This window comes from Choristoneura fumiferana, chromosome 2, assembly GCF_025370935.1.
Source record: "Choristoneura fumiferana chromosome 2, NRCan_CFum_1, whole genome shotgun sequence".
NCBI classification, from domain to species: domain Eukaryota; kingdom Metazoa; phylum Arthropoda; class Insecta; order Lepidoptera; family Tortricidae; genus Choristoneura; species Choristoneura fumiferana.
The window spans coordinates 3,524,297-3,542,747 of NC_133473.1; positions in this window are offsets into that span (position 1 = coordinate 3,524,297).

Genomic DNA, 18,451 nt, shown 5'->3' on the forward strand with positions numbered 1-18,451 from the left:
AATCAAAACTTAACTTTTGTTTTTTTTTTCTAACAAACTTAATCGTAAATTCAATGTCATCCTAGAACCCAAATGTCGTCGCCTGTCACGCTACAAATATCAAACATTTTGCTTACATTGCTTCTTCGAATAAACTTTAAAGTGTAATAAAAATGCAAAAACAAATTATTTTTAAAAGTCGCTGAACTAATGTTGTTCAGTTTGACGAGTACGATCTACGTTTTAATTATTTGCCCGTGTTAACAAGCCAGACACGGTATACATACTGAAATAAAGTACAACTTAAAGTCATAAAATTTATCTTTTGATTACTTAGTATTTTTTTATTTGAATGAAATGAGATTTTTTTTAACTTACAATGGTTATTTGTGCAACAAGAGAGCAAAGTTGTTTTTTGTTGCGAGTGTTGATTTTGAATCCCGAGTAAGCGAAGGATTCTATAATTGAATCACGAGCGTTAGCGAGTGATTCTACGTTGGAATCCTGAGAGCAGCAAGGGATTCAAACTCACGAGATGCAAAAAACTTTGGTCTCGTGTGACACATACATACAATTTTTCACTTCAGCAGCGAGAACATAATTTAAATGTAACATAAGAATAAAAGCATATAAGTACCTACCTAATTACAAAACAAACACAACTTTTTAAATAAAATCCGATTCATTAGAAACAAATATAATAATTACATTTAAAACCCTCAATCAAAAATGATACGAACAGTCGTGATTACATCCTTAAAAAGTCACCAGAAAGTTAAGAATGCCAAACATTGTTGAAAAGCGGTAAATAGAGAGGTTTTGAATTCGGAACGAAAAAGTGTCCAGTGGGTACGGGTACAATAAAAATCTCATACTCATAACATGCAGTGTAATTTGAACTTAGAACTTCTTTTAAAATATGTCTTACTTATTTTTTAATACTGCAAACAGCCTCATCTTTGGATCATTAAAAAGATTGAACAATAAACGTATTATTATTATTATTATTATTATTATTAATCGTTTATTTCATAATGACACATTTAAATTATTACAAAGTAAATTACACTGCCAAACTGCGTAGCAGTTTGTGTTGGCAGTTAGAATGTTCTTGAACACACTTGTGTCTTACATCTAATTAGTTATATTCATGCGGCATTACTTATAATTTATTATAAATGTTCTTAAACCTTTTTTTTATGTAGCCTGTAATATGTCCCACTGCTAGGCAAAGGCCTCCCTTTCTTTCGCCACTCTTCCCTATCATGAGCATGCACCTGCCAATCGAGCTGAAAAGCACTCAGGTCGTCCCGCCATCTCCTCTTGGGTCTGCCTCTGCTCCTTTGACCATCCTTCGGAACCCATTTGGTAACGATTCGTGACCATCGGTCTGGATGCATGCGGCAGACATGTCCAGCCCAGTCCCACTTCAGCTTAGCGGTCTTGACACCCACATCGGTTATACGGGGTTTGGAGCGCAGTATCGTGTTTCTGATTCAATCAGTTCTTCGAACACCCAGAATACTGCGCTCCATTGCTCGTTGGCAAACCTTGAGCTTAGACTTTTGAGCTTCAGTTAATGACCAAGTCTGGGCGCCGTAGGTTAAGATGGGAAGAACATGCACATGTCGACGAGTTTGCGCTTAAGTGACAGAGGATGGTTGCCCTTCATTAGCGTCTTCATGGACCAGAAGCTCTTCCATGCATTATCGATACGCCTATCGATTTCTCTCGACTGCCTGTTTTCGAAGGATGCTACCTGGCCCAAGTAGATATACTCGTCGACGTACTGTATATCTTGCCCATCTACTGTAACTCTACGTTTCACGCTATGTTTATTTTAAGATTTCCATTACATAAACATAAGTAAATAGATTTGTTACAAATTCATTCAATTTGACAAAATGTATTGCAACTGTAGAGGCAGTATACGGAATTATTTTATTAAAAAACAAAAAAGAGGAAACGGCTTTCGTGCAACGAGGTTGCATACTTTATTAAAAGAACGGGAAAATTTACATTTCGGAAATATGTTTGTCGTTGTCATGTAATTTATTAGGTATCATTGTAATCAACACATTTGATCCTATCTCTCGCTTTTTTCGTGTTGAAGTAAAAGTGACAGATCAAAGTGAAGTTCTAATATTTGGAATTCAGTGAGTAGACCCAAAACTGTCCTCAGCATTTAAAAATAGTAATTAAAAACTTTAAAAACCGGCCAAGAGCGTGTCGGACATGCCCAAGATAGGGTTCCGTAGCCATTACGAAAAAAATCAAGTAATATTATGTTCGTTATAACACAATTTAAACACTTTACTAGTCTTAAAATCTATTACCAGAAAAAGAGCGTATCTTCACGGCACTAACGTCCTTTTGTTGAGAAGCGCAGTTTTTCGGCAATAACTCAAAAACGGTATATCCGATCATGTTAAAACCAATTTTCGTTGAAAGTATTTATTAAGCGTTACCTTTCCATATTTTTTGGACAAACGGTTTACAAAACAGAGGGGGGGGGACACAATTTTACTACTTTGGGAGCGATTATTTCCGGAAATCTTCACTTAACCAAAAAAGTTTTTGAGAAACCTTACTATATTTTCAAAAGAGCTGTACTATGTGCCTAACGTTGATGCGAGTTTAAAAAAAATTCAAGTTCTGTTACGTGTATGGAGTGCCCCCCCTATAAATATTTATTTTTAACTAAATAGCGGCTTTGACAAGACATCTGTACCTACTCCAAATTTCATTGATAATACATCTTGTAGTTTTCGAGTAAAATGCCTGTGACATACGGACGCACAGACAGACAGACAAACAGACGGACTTGACGAAACTATAAGGGTTCCGTTTTTGCCATTTTGGCTCCGAAACCCTAAAAAGTTACTTTGTCTCACGGTTAAATATGCATAACATTCAGTGGAATGCAAAAACGGAATTGATGTTGTTGTGAAATTTAAAAATTCAAGTAAAAGAACTTGTTGAATAACGAGGGAAATCCAACCCCAAGGGTCAAAGGGGTAAAAGTACCTAATTCTCGTTCCCGGATCACTTCACCTCGTTTACGCCCCATTACCATTTACCATATATAATTTATCGTCAACGCCTGCCTTTGATGTTGGCCTCGCCTCGCCTCCTCGCCTCGCCTTGCCTTAGCTTTTGATCAAAAGGCGTTTCGCCTGTTTAAAATATGGAAACGGTATGATTTTCTTTTACAATCGTGCTGTCAATTTAGTTTAATTTGGACCCACACTGTGGAACTTTATTGTGACAGATTTTGCGAATGCTTTGACAAAAAAATAACAGTGACACAAATGAACAGTGTAGGTACCTACAGCAAAGTGATCGCAATACATGGTTTGTCTTTATAGTTCAGGAAATATGAATAGATAACTTGTTAAATACACTGTGACGTTTACATCATAGAGTACATTGTATTATATAGAAATAGAGTTGAAAACGCCGACGAAAAAACGCCGCCAAAATATGTTTGACAGTAAAGTAAATACCCTTTATGCGTCTAAGATTCCTACCGCAGCGAACAAAAGAGCTGATGATCTTGAAACGGATGAACCGATTTTGATAAAACACGTCTAAGATCCATCGCTAGAAAACCAGCTTTCAAATAAAAAAAAACGCATTGAAATCGGTCCACCCGTTTAAGAGCTACGGTGCCACAGACAGACACACAGACACACATAGCGGTCAAACTTATAACACCCCTCTTTTTGCGTCGGGGGTTAAAAACCGATCACAGCGGCATCAAGCGGGTATAGGTCTAACTATTTAAGTATTTCGAATATTATAACTTTGCCTAAAGATTAAATGTACCTATAGCGCGAAATACAGATAACATATTTTTGCCGGATGTTTCGCTTTCACGACGACGAAACATCCAGCATTATCTATAAAGAGGAGCGCAAATAGGATGATGATGGATAAATGAAACTAAATACGAGTGGAAAATATATATTTATTCACACTTTTTTACACATTCCAAAATACAACTACTTACATAAATACTTTTTATCAGCTGCGCCGATCTATGTATGCAGTAACTAAAACACGAGAAAAATTATGTCCAGAAAAAACATTTTCATACGCGATTAGTTTATAGGATTATTCACGCCTTTTCCACAATTCGAAACATTTATCAGCTTTACCGGTCAATGTCTTCGTTAGCCAGGAAAGTCTATTTCTGGTATAAAAATATAAGTCAAACTGAAAACGCGGGTTATCGGAACCCAAAAATAAGCCAATTATTGTATGAGATTCCTACGAACAGCATGAATGCGGAAAAGCACACTTGTTCGAGAAATGAGGGCTACCGTTTTCGCGCTCACCAGTTGGCGCCACTGTAGACAGAGGTCCTGCCTGAAGTAAGTGGTTAGTTTGTTATTACGGGCGTGAAAACAATTTTTACATTTAAATCATATTTATACATTAAATTAAAACCATACCATAAGAATATCGAGCATGCCACAGTGTTACGTAGTCCCATTTTGTTCGGAAAATTCGGAAGATTCCGAAAGACAAAACTGTCTCAAAACACAGACATTCATTTCCCCGTAACGCATATTTGCCATAATTAATTTCAGATATTGCAAAATATTCACAAATTTATTCTTATTATAAATAAACCCGCGTAGCTCACCCCACAGAGTACTTTATACATATACTGGCTCACCCAAAAACAGTGACATTTGACATTTCGGAGACCTCTCGCTACACTAGCGCCTCTAGCGGCGGATTCATACGCGATAGCCCTCATTGAAATAATAAACACAACAGAAGAGCCAACTAAGACGTCATTAGCCACAGACTACCGAAAGAAACTACCAAGAAACTACCAAGAAACTACGTAATACGCGTTTCGTTTTACTGCAATCATTTTAGAATTATATCATTTTAATTATTTTTAATGTTATAATAACATATTCGTTATTAATGATAGACAATAGTCTTACATTAAGCCTGCTGTCTTGCAATAAGCTTAATAGTAAGCCGTGGTGGCCGAGTGGTTTGACCTATGGCCTCTCAAGCAGAGGATCGTGGGTTCAAATCCCAGCTCGCACCTCTGAGTTTTTCGGAATTCATGTGCGAAATTACATATGAAATTTACCACGAGCTTTACGGTGAAGGAAAACATCGTGAGGAAACCTTCACAAACCTGCGAAGCGATTCAATGGTGTATGTGAAGTTCCCAATCCGCACTGGGCCCGCGTGGGAACTACTGCCCAAGCCCTCTCATTCTGAGGGGAGGCCTGTGCCCTGCAGTGGGACGTATATAGGCTGGGATGATGATGAATAGTCTTACTGGCTTAAAAACCAGAAATATGTATAACAGTAACTCTGGGATTAATTAAGTCAAAAATTTATTAAGAAAGTATCATTTATATCGAAGAAAGTTCGTGGAACAAAACGTAAAATTTAAAAAGTGCTAGCAACCACTGTACAAAAAATATCAATCAGGGTTACCATCCTCATCGGTTTTTCTTCGAACAGCTCCCTCTAGTGAGGGTAGCCCGTAGTTTTCCTTGTGGACTCTTTCGTTGAATTATAAGTGAGTGAAAACACTGTGGTTTACATGGTCAATGTACATTTTCCGGACTATACTTTCAATTGAAGTTTTTTTGGACATTTTAGTCAAATAGAAAAACCCATTTGTGACTCAACCAAGCTCGTGGTTGTGGGAATAAGCGCCATTTATCGAAGAGCACAGTAACCTTAGTGTAAGTTTTCGGTTACAAAATACGTCTCGATTGCGTTCGCGTTAAAATCTCAATTTGTATGGAAACACGAACAGCGCCTCTAGCGGAACGTTTGCGATGTTCGTGTTTCCATAAAAATTATGATTTTAACGCGAACGCGATCGAGACGTATTTTGTAAGCGAAAACTTACACTAAGGGTACAGGTTTTACTTGTCCAGGGAGTAGTTCTCTTGTTGCTGGAACTGCGTAATTTTTTTTACACTCTTTGAATTCAAAATAGCGTAAGATACAGATATAATTATTAAAAGACGTACACGGATCACTCTCGTATCAATACTTGAGGAATGCCATACGTGTTTTGGGTCAATCCGTAGTTCATTGTCACGGTGAGCTCGAACAAAAAATCAACTGTGAACACTCTTTCACACAATTTTAAAGATATTTTTCGAACGAAATTTTAACCTTGTTTCTTTGATCTTACTAACTAGAAATTTAATAGGTATGTGTTCGTAAATCCGTTGCCAATTCAATATTTAACAAAAAAAATGTATAATTTAATGCCAACCCAAACCTTGTTTACAGGTAATAGAAACAGGAGAAGAAGGCAGCCAGTTCCTGTATCGCATTACGTGGCCCCGAAACGGCATGCCAAAGGGCAACAGCCAATCACAGCCTCTCTATGAATGACTTGGCCAATCATAGATAAGTGTCAAAAATTTCAACAATAACAAAAACTCTTCATATTATATCCGCGCGGCTGCTATAAGAACCAAACGTTAAAAGAAATCTGAGACAGGCACGAGTAAATGTTTTTTTTTAAACAATACGGTATTTGCCATATCCTTATTATGAGACTATATATTATTATTATGAGACTTGTACTTATAGTTTTTTTTTAATTATATCTGTCTCTTTCTAACACCTAGGTCTAAGGGCGCCATATGCTATTTGCATGTGACGTCACATGCAAGTGTGTTTTTCTTTGTCTAATCTTGAATTTCAAACTTCTATACTTGTAACTGTGTTATAATGTAAAAAAAGGCAGCTTAAAGACTGATTCTGTTTAATAACATGAATTGTCAAGCTTCAACTTATAAACTAAGTAAAAATAGTCAAATACCGTATCATGGATCAAAAGTTATGTTAAAGGTGATGATATGAAGTAATAAGTAAGGATTTGTAAGATTGTTTTGTGTTTATTTATTTTCGCTTTCGGATCGTTTTGACAATAAAGATTCGAAAACTTTCCTTCTTTGTAGCCTTTACAGTTTTTGTAGCCTTTTTCATTGTAGTGTAAATATTTGTGGATGAAAAAAATAAAAGTGAACAATCGCGTCCATATTTCTAAATATAAGTAAATATTAAGTGACATGAATTTTGTGTATACGGAATGTACAGGTATTATAAATGTTGATAATTTTACTAATTGTATTCGTAAGGTCAACTATAGCACTTAAGTAGGTAGATAACGCTGATGAATAAATTCTCAATGTGGTCTGTTTTAATAAAATAAAGAACAATACCGTCTACTTTTTTTTTACTTTCTCTTAATAAGAAACTTACCAACTCACCAAGGTCGTAATTTTTCCGTAGGTACTTAATTACTTACTATGAAATATTTTAATATGTTTATTGATTGGGGCCTCCCATATTTTAACTGCACATTTCTACCATAAACGACCAAAAATATAGAACACATTTATTAACTGCACTTATATGTGCAAGGGACGTAGCTATATGTATATAACCTACATAGAGATTAATATTAGGTACAGGTGCACTGAACAATCAAATATACAATTATCAAAAAAGTAAAACCGACTCCAAAAAAATAAAAAAATAACAAAAAATGGAACCGACTTCAAAACCCTTGAAAATATTTTTCTAGGTACGTACTATGTAGCTCGAAGCCGGTGCTTCAGCACGAGCCAGCAGGAGTGGGACAATAGTCGTCTACCTCACCTACATACTACGGGTTTCGATACCTCCTGCTGGGTCGTGCTGTGTCACCGACTTCGAGCTACATAGTACGTATCTAGAAAAATATTTTCAAGGGTTTTGTAGTTCGTTCCATTTTTTGTTATTTTTTTGGAGTCGCTTTTATCCCAAACACGACTAAGTTATGTTGTTTTATAACGGAGTTCCGTTGCCTACCTTCTGGCTTTAGCATCAGATCAGTTCGAAAGAATCATTGAACTTAAAGCTTTTTCTTAGTCGTTATCTAGGTATTCATGATCGTTTATAGACGAGCGAGCATTACTTAGCTTTAATGAGTTCCATTAGTCATCTACGGTCTTCTTCATCAGGTCCAGGTTAACAAATGATACTTTCTGAATGTAAATGCTCATCTTGATGCTAAAAATGCCAAAATCGCCATAGGTGTGCCTATAAAATTTGAGGGTTGCCCTCGATTTCCCTAGGATCCCATCATCAGATCTTGACTTGGTGACAATGGGACCACCTCAGAAGAATACTCTTTCGAATAAAAAAAGAATTTTGAAAATCGGTCCAGAATTGACTGATAATCGGTAAACATACATTAAAACATAGAACCTCCTCCTTTTTTGAAGCCTGTTAAGAAGGCACATTTATTGAATTCATATTCTCAAAGGACTTGAGTATTATCTGTTTTTTAGGGTTCCGTACCTCAAAAGGAAAAAACGGAACCCTTATAGGATCACTTTTTGTCCGTCTGTCTGCCTGTCTGTCTGTCTGTCAAGACCCTTTTTCTCGGGAACGCGTGGAGGTATCAAGCTGAAATTTATATCAAATACTCAGGTCTACTGTCCCTTGGAGCTGTGAAAAAATCAAACTTCTAAGCCAACGCAATCAAAAGATGCAGCCGTTTATGCTGCAAATTTCCGCAAATTTTCGAAACTCGCAAGGGGATCAAAACCTACAAGGTACTTCCTGTAAACTCAGAATCTTGAAATTTTATATGAAGGTAGCTATGGAATGTAGTTGGCTTGTCAAGCCTTGTTGATTTTCAACTTTTTCCTCAAATTTATGTTTCGGTTCCTTTAAAAATTCAATTCTAATTTCAGTTTTCGAATATCTATACTTTTCTATTCAGCACTTTGTTTTTACGTCAAAACTATAAGATATTTGGAACTTTAGTAAGTCTTAATAGTGCGGTTGCTGAGCTGAGTGAGAATGAATTTTGACGTAAATACAAAGTGCTGAATAGAAAAACACAGTGGGTATTGGAAACTTGAAATTTTGAATTGAATTTTTAAAGGAACCGAAACATGAATTTGAGGATGTCGCTAGCGTCGCTGCTTAAGTGACTAAGTAAGAAACACAAGCTGAGATATGAGGTGCATAGGGAAATTCGTGTCGGTACCGTTGACCATCAGTGGTGTAGCGGTATAGCACGCGGTACGGATTACCGAGGACCTGGGTTCGATTCCCAGTGATGGTCTTATTTTTCTGTTTTTTCTGTGCATCTATATTTCAGTTTGTATTTTCAATTTGAGGAAGAGGTTGAAAATCAACAAGGCTTGATTAGCCTTGTTACACGCTAGACTCCCGTGGCTACACCACTAGGCTACCATGGCTACAAAGACAACTTAGCTTTTACAAAGTATATAATGCTACTGTCTTTTTTCCGCTTGTCTAATACCGTCTGAAATGGCAATAATTTAGTGTGATTTCCTTGTGATACAATCAATTCAACGCGAGTGACATTCAACGTCCCTTTCTCATTATCCATTTATTCCTTACACCAGAAAGTCTCTGTGTATATACCTGTGTTTCCTGTGTACTGCTTGCTACGAGTTGGTATGTGTTGGTGTACAATAAAGAGTTATTGTATTGTATTGTATCCTTGCGTGTTCGAATTCAAACTTGAGTTTCCGCATTCAACACCATTTCTAAGAGATTAAAATGAATTATTAATGTGTGAATGAATTCACACTGGTGGTTATCCGAGCTCGAATCATTATAAGGGCTTAAATATTAAAGCTTATAAGGCTTTGAAGGACAAAAGGACTTTGACAAAGGACCTTGTAAACAGATGTTAAGAAGATAATGTAGGCTTAGCAAGCTTTGACTTGGCCTTTTTAAGATTAGGGCCGTCTTGCAGGATCTAGATTTAGTAGTTAATCCAGGCTTAAGCTTGACAGTTCCATACAATTTGACACTACTAAACTGAGCTTAACGCTAACTCGAGATTTTATGTGTTTACTGCAAGTGGGCCTATGAATTTTGCGTGTATAATTTATGTGCGGCATCCAGTCCAGAGAGGAACTATTTGTCATTTGTCAACATATCTAAAGTAACTAATATTAAACAGTTTTGAACATGAAACTACCGTGAGATTCACTCATATTAGATGATATTGTAACGGATAACTCACGTCTTAAATTGAGTTTAGCTCGACATGTTTCGGGCTAATTCGTAGCCCTTCTCCCTAGGAGTAAAGCGACTCTGTGGCTGCCACAACACGCGCACTGCGCGCCACTGCTCTGCTCGCACGACTACCCGACGAAACTAACACCGGCGCACAACTACCCGCATTTTCATCGTCATTTTTACTGTCACTGTCAAATGTAGGGTAGCACACAACACTAACAACGTCACTGTAAACGCACGTTCACACCAACCGATGACGCAGCACGAGTATTTAATACCGTTTTCCAACTCGGGTGTACCGACCAACCACCAAGCGTCAAGCTTTAGATGCAAATTTTCGCCAGAAAACCGACGTCTTATTTGCGCGACAGGCGATGAAAAGGTGGTGAGATTCTTTGTGTAAGTATTTGCATCGAAAATTCCAATATCATTTCCATAGGTTTTTACGAAGTTTTCTATTAGCAATTATTAGATAAACTGGAGATGGACGGGTGACCTGGTTAAAACCACAGGTTCACCGTGAATGCAGGCCGCTTCCATTCGAAGTTACTGGAGGTCTATGGGGTTAGGCCTATGTCCAACAGTGGACGTCCTACCAGCTGATGATGATGTTAGTTAATATGGGGTTAGACTTTTTTCAATCGCAAGAAACAAACAAAACATAATTTAGCTAAGCTTTGTGAGTTTTCCAGTAAAATATATTTATCACTTCTCATGGTCGTGAAGTTGGTGTTTATGCTGGATCTAGGCGATATAAAATTACTTTTTATGCACTAGCGCATAAAATAAAACCTTCGTCTAAGAGTCTCTTCGACTGGATGGCAAACGAGCAAGTGGGTCTCCTGATGGTAAGAGATTACCACTGCCCATAGACACCTGCAACACCAGGGGGAATGCAGATGCGTTGCTAACCTAGAGGCCTAAGATGATACCTCAAGTGCCAGTAATTTCACCGGCTGTCTTACTCTCCACGCCGACACGCAACAGTGCAAGCACTGCTATTTCATGGCAGGATTAGCGAGCAAGATGGTGGTAGCAATCCGGGCGGACCTTGCACAGGGTCCTACCACCTGCAAAGTATAGGTAATGCTGCTAGTTGAAGTATAATTTTGATAGTGCTTTATATATATATATTTTGCAGGTGGTAGGACCTTGTGCAAGGTCCGCCCGGATTGCTACCACCATCTTGCTCGCTAATCCTGCCGTGAAGCAGCAGTGCTTGCACTGTTGTGTTTCGGCGTGGAGAGTAAGACAGCCGGTGAAATTACTGGCACGTGAGGTATCCCATCTTAGGCCTCTAGGTTGGCAACGCATCTGCAATACCCCTGGTGTTGCAGATGTTTATGGGCGGTGGTGATCTCTTACCATCAGGAGACCCATTTGCTCGTTTGCCATCCAGTCAAATAAAAAAAAAAAAAAAAAAAATATGGCGATTAGCCTTAACAGTGAACAGTGATCACAAAATTTTATAATGCTCTCGTGTCTGATACTTTTTATTGCGCAAGTTGTCTCCGCGTGGTTTCTGGAATTTTACTATCAAGTTGCAAAAACTACAATCACCGTACAACGTCCCTCTCAAAGAGAGTTTACTTTGACACTGGCGAAACTGTCCTATTGATTGGGACAGAAAAGCCATATTTTAAAAGAGAAGAAGAAGACTTTATTTCTGGAGCCGGTTGGACGCGACAGATATTTTTGCTTGCTGCGCTGTGGCAGATATTAATGCAGGTGACTGTACGCGTGTTGCGTGTAATATTGTTCTAAAAGCTATTATTTTTTTAAATGCACCGCACATATACTGTAAGTGATTACAAATTGACACTTATAATCATACTTTTGACGTGCACACTTTTATTAACTGCCCTCAGTTGCACTCTGCGGGCTACTTCAAGATCAATTTTCAATATGCAGCCTTGATAATTTTTTAATTATTATTTCACATATATAATCTAAAATTGTTATTTTAGTTAGGTATTTATATTAATTTTGATTTTTTGTCATTTTCTGGTAAGTAATCTTGTAATTTAATTGGACTTTGTTTTGTTTGATTTAATTTAATGTTATTTATGTGAATGAAATAAATTTAATAAATCTCAAACACCTATTCTAATGCAAATTAAATATATCACACACACACACTCTGGTAAGTAATCTTGTAATTTAATTGGACTTTGTTTTGTTTGATTTAATTTAATGTTATTTATGTGAATGAAATAAATTTAATAAATCTCAAACACCTATTCTAATGCAAATTAAATATATCACACACACACACATACTCACACACACACACAAACATCACGCCTGTATTCCCAAATGGGGTAGGCAGAGCACACGAAACGTTACCGCTTCGGAGCCCGGCTGCACCATTTCAAAACCTAGTAAGTCTCAAAAACTCAATTTTGCGATTTTTGCTTAAAACGTGGTTTCTAGCAAGTGCCTACAAGATACAAAAACATTTAGAGGCCTATCTCGCTCAACTTCAGAGATACGAGTACTCCAAAACCTAGTAAGTGCAGAAAAAAACTGGCTTGACCATTTCAAAACCTAGTATGGCACAAAACCATTTCAAAAAACCTAGTATGGGACATGCACTTACTAGGTTTTGAAAAAGTCAGAGAGACTTACTAGGTTTTGATATGGTCAAACGAGTTTAATTGTAACTTTTTGGAAAGTAGTATGTGTTTGTTAGTTGAAGTTACTAGTTTTTGTAAGTCAAATGTTATAGGTACGTTGTTCTTTATTCATTTTGACGCGTTGTTGGCAGCACTGTGCTCCCGCGCTAACTTCATGCTATTGCGCTTGAGCTGTTCGAACTCATTTAAACGCGCAGTTGCCAGCCAAGATTGAGTTTGTATGCACGTGTAACGTTAAAATTTTGCTAAAACGTAGCGTAATTTGGCTAATAAATGAATGAAATAAGGCAATCGCACCAAGCGTATAGTGAACAACGCTTTGAATTTAGACAACAACCATTTTGTGTAAGTAAATGTATATAATACTAGCTTTTGCCCGCGACTTCGCCTGCGTGGAATCCGGTTACCGCGCGCTGTTCCCTCGGGAACTGTGCATTTTTCCGGGATAAAAAGAAGCCTTTGTCACTATCTGGCCCATAAACTATCTCTATGCCAAAAGAAAAGAAAGACGGACAAACATACAAACACACATGTTTTGCAAAATGTTTGGGTATTTAATTATTACGCTTCATACAGTAAGATTATTTTTACTTTAATACTCGGGACGTCTCAGTTTTAACCGTAAATGTTCGTGTTTTATTCATAGGATACTTATTTAAAACCCAGAATTTAATGACATAAAATACCCAAACCTATTTCATGTAATTAATAACAAAACCTCTGCCTAAGTACCTATTGCACTTCAGATCTCTCTCGATGTAGGTATGTCGAGAATTGCCGAGTGCCAAATCGGAGGTAATCTTATTATTGAGCGTGGGAGTGTGTGTCTCATAGTTTTATTGAGCTTGAGCATTTGTGTTATGTTTTATGTCTGTGCCATTTAACATTTCATGTTATTTCGGTGTTAGTTTTTGCTATTTTATGTTATTTCTTCATCCCATTAATAACGACTAACGTTCAAAATACTATCTTGCTATTATGATATATATTATACTTCCGCAGGAAATTTAAAGTGAGCCCCCTATTCCTTCTCCAGAAATATTTCCAGAAGAAAATGAAAGTCAACCTGTTGTTTTCGCTCCTGAATCCGCTCCTAAACTAGTACCACTGATACCCCAGTCCCGCAAAAATATTTGGATCAATAATAGTAATGGTAATTGAAAGGTAGTTGGATAATATAAAGTAAAAAAATTAAGACTTGGTGCCGTATTTTTTATTTTTTATAATAAATTATTGTAATGAACAACTACTTAGCTGACTGTTTGTTTTATTTAAATTGAAAAAAGGTCCACGTATTAAAACTTATGATTTTTAGTCTTTTTAGTCTCTTGATCACAACACATACTGGGTTTTGAAATTGATCGGTTCACTATAAGTTTTTATTTGAGTTTAATTTCAAAACCTAGTATGGCACATAAAACATGCAATATAGGAAATTAAGTGCATATATATATACCTGGATATTCGGCTTAATCTAATAAACCGAGAAAGTATCACTTTTGGAACGAATATTCCAAAATTTCGTACGGCTGAGATAAAACATGTTTTTTCTCTCTCCTGTAAAATTAGCTTAATGTCCCTTACTATGTTTTGAAATGGTGCAGCCGAGCCGCTAGCAATTTTAGGTTTTAAGTTTGACAAAAAAAAACCCATTATGCAAACCTTAAAATTGCTCTCCTGTAAAATTGGTAAAAAAGTAATTAGTACGAATGTAAACTAGAGTACTTATCACTATATCCAACTGAACTGGTTAGAAAAGGACAAAAAAAACAGACACACGTGCTAGCCGTGCTAGTAAAGTATCGTCACACGTGATGCCATTTTCCGTAATTGCTTTATATTTCAGAGGCTGCACTCATCGTCTTTTTTACGAGTCAATTTGTTTGATGTTTTGGCATAAAGGGTATGAAAGCCCGTTTGACATGACTAATAGTATAAACGGAATAAAGGTGATACTTATTATAACCATTTAATTTTTTTCTATTCAATCTATCTATATATTATATTATAATAATAAAAATGAATCATAAAATGTGTTGCTAAGCGGAAAACTCGGGAACGATTTCGCTAATTCTTTTTTTGTTGTGTTTGTTACAATCAGGAGAAGGTTTTTATGGAAGAAAATACAGAAAAAATACAACGGGGGCGAAGCCGCGGGCAACAGCTAGTTTGGAATAAATTATCAAAGTAAACGTTTTAATGAATACTGCGTCAACTTTTACATTTGAATCGTAAAAAAAAACTGAATGAGCGTTGAGAAGAGAAAAAATGAGGGTACTTCAATGTATTTTTTCATATATCGATGGCAGCAAAGAAAAAAAGGCATAAGTATACAAAATTGCTATTTTACAGGAGAGCGTATTTAGTAAAAAATAATGACTATTTTAAAATTTATGGACCGATTAACATGAAATTTTGTATGATGTATAAAAATAATGTTCTTTATTGATTGTTTAACAGATTTTATTGCTGTAGCATTATTTTACTGAAAAAATTTAGATATATTTTTTTACTTTGAAAGAGCTTAAACGTAGAGGAAGACATCTGCCCGATATCCTTTTATGCGTTGTTATGAAACAAACGCCTATTCCGTTATAAATATCGAATAAGCTAAGGTAAGAATCTGCAGTAAAACTTAAAAGAATATTTAGAGATAATTTGAACAACATACAACGAGTATTCACCCTTTTTTTATAAAATTTTGATAAATCGAACCGAGGTCCTCGGCATTCCGTGCCACGTACTATACTGCTACACTATTGCTACCTTATAATTTAACTTGATTTAGATTGCTGCTTGTCGGAGTTATTTTTATTGCCGTGACAAGGTCTACTGGCCAGACTACACGTTGTATGACCCAGCCACAAAACATCTAGAGGGGAAAGTTAAACATTTGGTAATGAAATCGGCGCATTACATTTTTATGTCATACTTAATACTTATTATTATTATTATTATACTGAAAGGACTCAAGAATCAGAATGCACTTCTCGTAGCACAAGACTTCATTTGCAAGGCATTACTTTTTGCCTTCTGGGTTGCGGTGGCGAAACATTCTGTCTAAATACATTTATACAACTTAAGAAACGTGTTTTTAAACGCGGCTAAAGCGCCTAATGTTTGGTGGTACTGGAAGTTTTTACTGTATTAAGCTATGTATGAGTTGAGTGTTAAATGTGTTATTTTTATGGGGTACAAAGAGGCGTTATGTTTTTGTTGGCACGGTAGCGTTATTTCGAATAACCAGCGGATAAAATAGATGGTTATCAAAACAAAATAATCAATCAGGTCTTTATTGTGAGAAATAAAGCAAGTTTTTTGTTTTAAGCAATTAAATTGCAACATTTCAACAAAAAAAAATAATTTAATTTAATTTATGTATGTATGTAAACTCTTTATTGCACATAAAAATAAAAATACAAATACACAGAGAGGAGAACAAAGGCGAGCTTATCCCTAAAAAGGGTCTCTTCCGACTAACCTAGTTAGGAGAAAACATTTGGTTATATAGAGGATAAGCAGACAGTTAATTATTTCGTATAATAATTTTAATTCAATGTAACTTGTGTGATTTGATTTTATGACATACTTAACTAACACTTTATTTGTTTTATTACATTTTATAATTCAAAAATGGAGAAACTAACACCATGTGTTATTGTAGACTTTTATTATAAAAGATTTAAGATGTAAGTTTTGGGCAATTGTTGATACGCCTACCATACACTTCATCACAAAAACAACAAAATAATCTACTTAGGTATAAGAAACAGCAAAACACAAAACACAAGTTGAAATGTCTCTGCCTTTAGTCGAAGAAAAGCTTTGTGGCAAGAGCCTCCTGACTTACACAGAATAAGACGATTCAGAAATGCTTTCAGAATTAAATTTCGTTAGACGCTGAAAGGTTCTTGAAAGAAACCTGTGAAGCATTAACATTCTTATATCATCACCACCATCATCATCTTGGGCTAATGTAAATCCCACTGTAGGACACAGGCCTCCTCTCACAATGAGAGGGCTTGAGCCGTAGTTTCCACGCGGGCTCATGTGCAATTTCACACACGCCATTGAATTGCTCCGCCGGTGTGTGCAGGTTAGCTCATAAGGTTTTCCTTCACCGTACCTAAAGCTCGTGGTTTTCGAATGTTATTTTGCACACACCGGAAACTCAGAAGTGCGAGCCCGTGCACGCATCTGAATATCGAAAATTTGAATATCGACGGTCAAAATATCGAACCTCACCGAACCTAACCTACTTTCGATATTTTGACCGTTGACTTTTTAACATTACATATGTCAGCGGCCGATCGTAAAATCCGCCAGATCACGAAATTCCCATTTCCCGATATGCCTAGGAATTTCACGATTTGGCGGATTTTGCGATCGGCCGCCGACAGATATAATAATTTTCGATATACAGATACGTCCCGCAAGACCGGGCTCAAACCCACGGCTCTCTACTTATAAATAATACCTATTGAACTAAAACAATTAGAAATAGGCACACTATTTGTCAAAGGCGTCATTTTAATCAACCACTTTCTCCCTAAGCAAAGGACAAATCCCAAAGCGACCCTCATAAATTAGTAAGTAATTAATGTTGTGACTACAACATGCCGCCGAATAAATCGTCAAACGCTGCTGAACGCGTGTTGAGCATGAATTAAGAAGCAATTAAGCGCTGTTAGCTCTTGGTATTGAGAATTTAGTTCCATAATAAGGGCTCTCTCTAGTTACCTTCTCAGGAAGGACGTCACTTCTCCCTTGTCTATGGTTTTAATTTTTTTTTTTCTCCGTCTGACTGGGGCAAAGGAACTGGCTCATGCATACATGTTTATTTAACGTTTGGGCTCCACAGAAACCAGCGTTACTGCACATAATGTGCGGCAACACATGCTGAGTGGAGACCCTTTTTGGTATCCTGCCGTGTCACCTAGTAACATAGTTTTAGTGCTAGTTCTAGTCTTAGTTTTAGGTGGTACTTATGGAGCCAAAATATACCTTTCTTTCTTTCTTTCTTCTTTCAAATTTCATTGGCAATGTATTTCAACGAATTGCCGAAACAGGCCGAAACTACATTATGCGTTATAATTACAGTACATCCTACTGTAATTATAACGCATAACGTTAGTTAAATATTTTCTCGCAAACATGGAATCAACATTTTATTAGTTTCTACTAGAGCTCATCATTACAGCAACACAATCAAAGCTAAGTCTAGCATCTGGTACCTAGCATGGTGAACGGTTGTGTTGCTCTGTAGATGAGCTCTGGTTGAGTTCGAAACGTGTCAGTGTGGTGTGGCGGTTGTGATAGATGGGTTTGGTTTGTGTGTACTTATCAAAAATGGCCGCAAGTAAAATGAAAACTTTCGGGTTATTTTCGGGGGACAAATTAGGAATTTAAAAAAAGTTATTTTTGTTATTATTGTAAAATAAATAGTTTTGATTTTATTCATGAAAGAAGACGAAAATTGACCGTTCTCCCCCCTCCCCTTATCTCTGAAACAACTGAGCCTAAAATTTTGAAAAAAATAAATACGGATATTGCCTGTAGATTACAGGAAAATCTATAAGAATTCTATCAATTGAAAATAAAGTGGTAAACTCAATATAATAACGTTCACTTACGAAAAATAGTTCACTAAAACACCACTAGATAGCGCTGGTAGTAGTTAACTCGCGTCTTGCTGTGAGGATTTCAAATGTGATATTTTATATTAATTTAAAAAGCACCGTAAAAATATTTCTAAAAAAAAAATAGCGGGCAAA